The sequence below is a fragment of the Oryzias melastigma genome, linkage group LG8 (genome assembly GCF_002922805.2).
Source record: "Oryzias melastigma strain HK-1 linkage group LG8, ASM292280v2, whole genome shotgun sequence".
In the NCBI taxonomy this organism is placed as follows: Eukaryota; Metazoa; Chordata; class Actinopteri; order Beloniformes; family Adrianichthyidae; genus Oryzias; species Oryzias melastigma.
Genome location: NC_050519.1, coordinates 5,260,108 through 5,263,620, shown reverse-complemented (window position 1 = coordinate 5,263,620; position 3,513 = coordinate 5,260,108).

The window sequence follows — 3,513 nt, the reverse complement described above, 5'->3', positions numbered from 1 at the left end:
GAATGTTTATTAAACAGAGTAGAGAAAAAGTACACGCTTAGTAAGCTTGGAGAAATCTGCAGAGTTCTGCCTGTGATGAAGGACGTTCACGTTTTATGCAGCCATACAAACATCTTTAATCAGGAACTTAAGATAGGAAGTTCCACATCTAATATGGACGCGATGTTCTAATGAAGTCAAAAATTTTAATCTCTATTTGCTAAAAATAAAGAAATCAATTAAGCCATATTAGTTATTTACTTGGATTAGTTGTGCAACTTTTTCAGATGGAAATGAGCAGATTTAACCGATATTTGCTGAATATTAATTTTACTAATTTATTTTGACTCTTCTGTCAGAGTCTAAACGTTTAGCCTGTTTTTGACAGAAGGTCTGAAAGCCTCACGCCTCATGTGCAGATGAGTGAATTCAAGAGACGCATTTCATTTTCTAACATTAAAGAAACCGAGGTTTCACTGCACCAGACAAACTTCCTGTCACTTTTTCATGAAGCAAGTCCTCCTGCAAAGAAGCAGCTTTGTCTTGAACCTCGTGATACAACTGGCAGGAAATGTGACTTTAAGAGGAAGGAACAATTTTCTCTGCGCACGGCATCAGTGTTGGGAATTGTACTTGTAAAAACAAGTCATTAATTATAGTTACATCACCCAAAAAGTAATTCAGTCAGTAACTTAGTTGCTGCAACTTTACTCAGCAAAGTCATACATTTTTGTTAAAATATCGCAATAAATTACATTTTTTTCTCAGCTTCCCCTCAATAATTTAATGAAAGTAACTTTTTAGTATAATCCTACCAATGAAAATATGCTGTTTAATTATAATAGAGCAGAAGATTAAATATTTATCAGAATTATTACATAAAAGCACTGCAACAGGCTATATAAATAAAATTTAGTATTAACTTCAAATAAAGAAAACAACAAATTTTGGGCAAAAAATAAATGAATTTAATGAATATATATACATTAATCAAGTATCCTAATTTGAATAAACAGAAAGTAATAAGGTAATTCCCTCTTATATTACACTTTAATCTGAAATGTAACATTGTCATTCTGAATCATCAATTCATAAAACTACAGCAAGCAAAATGTTAATATAATATTAGCAGAAAAACAAAGTTTACATGTTAAATAAATATTTCAACTTATTTCAATTATGCTATAAACTGAGACCTTTAGCAGTGTGTGTGTGATTTCTTTTTATGACCTGTCATTCATGTACTTTGACTGTCTTATTCACCAGTAGACAGTGAAACATTTAGTCCACCACATACTTTGCAATAATTATGCTCAGTTTCTGTATGAATTCTTTGACTAAAACATGCAGTTTGTCTAGTTTTAATGAGGTGCTTTGTCCTTGGAGCACAGGGGTTATAGTTAGTTATACGCTATTAATAACAACGAATGATGCTCCTCTATGTGAAGACACTGATTTCTCACCATAGTTATGACAACAAGCTAGGAAACATATCAACATTCAGCACTTAATCTCAGTAATAGTTGCATTTTCAGATGATCACTTACATTTCATGGTAAAAATGTCCCATTTCCACTAAGTTATACCATGTTTGTTGATTATGTAATGTTACAGAAAAATCCACTTACACATTTTTAAACTAATCTTCTCACATTTTGAACTAATTACCAAATTTGCAGCATTTTCTTAAATAAATGATCTTTGAACAGGAGTAGGACCGAGATCACCTAAACTTCATAGACATATTTTATATTTTTATTACATAAAGATACTGCAACAAGCTATATATAACAATGTAATTATATTATTAATTTCACAGAAAGAAAAAACAAACTGCATAAAAATGAATATTATCAAATCAACATATTTCAAGTTTTATTTTAAATAGTCAAAAATGATTTTACCACAATAATAAAGGGTAGAAATATAAATCTAAACCCATCAACAGGAATACTTAGCAACAATAAAGTAAGAAGTTAAGTAATTCACTCTTGTTTTGCACTTTAATCTGACATTCTGAATTATCACGTTAAAAAAACTACAGCAACCAAAATATGAATATAATATTAACTTAACATAGGGAGGAAAACAAACTTTGCATAAAAAATAAATAAGCAAAAGTTTAAACTAATTTAACTTAAGCTATGAAATTAAGTTTTAGCAGTGTATTCATTTTTATGATCTGTCATGTACTTCAAAAGTCTTCCAGCACAGAGGAGACAGACCGGCTCTACCGGATCTTTGAATGACTCTAGTTTACCAGAAGTCATGGAGAGGAAATACAGTATATCCCTCCACATACTTTGCAATAATTTAGATTATTTCTTCAGAAATTATTTGGCTGTGGCAGGCAGAGCTACTCTTGGATGAAGGGAGGGTTTTGTACACACATATTCACACCTAGAGGGACACTTTAGAGCAGCAACGTTTAAGGCAAATCTAAGTCCCAAAACAGCAGACTTGATGTCATTTATCAAGTATTATCATTTATGGATGAGAGACTATGTCTCCTACGAGGCCTAGAAAAATAAAAGAACCTTAAAATCGATCCTAAAGTTGACTGGGAGCCAGTGCAAAGATTTCAGAATTGGAGTAACGTGCTCCGTCTTTCTGGTCCTGGTTAAAAGTCCGAGTTATGGACTAGCTGCAGCCGATTGAAAGTGTTTTTCTTGGCCCCAGAAGGAAGAGCATTACAATAATCTATTGTAGATGTTATAAAAGCATGTATTAATATTTCAGCACTGGCTCTGGAGAGAAAAGGACTCACTTGGGCAATAGTTCTAAGATGATAAAATGCATTCTTTGTAACATGGTTTGTGTATCCTTCAAAGGTAATATCTACATCTAAATTGATACCAAGGTTTCTGACTTCACTGCACACATTCAGGTTAAGAGTTGATAAGTAAGATTGGACCCTTTCTCTCTCAGCTTCAGGACCAACAACTAAAATCTCTGTTTTGTCTTGATTGAGCTTTAAAATGTTTCAGTATCTAAAATACAACTCATGAGGTCATCAATGGGTCTCATGTCATCAGGAGACACAGCCACATATAACTGAGTGTCATCAGCATAACTATGTCTCCTGATGACATCTCCAAGCAGAAGCATACAAAGGTTAAAAAGTGTGGGACCAAGAACGGAGCCTTGAGGCACACCACATGTCAGTCAGTGCCTCTCAGATGACGAATCCCTTATGCTGACAATAAAATCTCGTCCTTCGAGGAAGAGTTAAACCAGCTGAGTAACATTATAGTGATTCTTACCATATTATGCAGCTATGCACTCAAGTCCACCAATACTAAAACCTGTGTTTTTTTGTTTAAGTGTTGGACTTGAGATCATTTATAACCTTGGCCAGTGCCATCTCTGTGGAGTGATGTGCTCTAAAACCAGAGTGAATAAAATTTGTACTTAAAAATGACAGATTTGACACTGGTTGGTAATTGTCTAGATTTAAAGAATCTAAGCTACTCTTCTTCAGAATGGGTCTCACCATGGTGGTCTTTAAGGACATAGGGAAGATCCTAGTCTGTA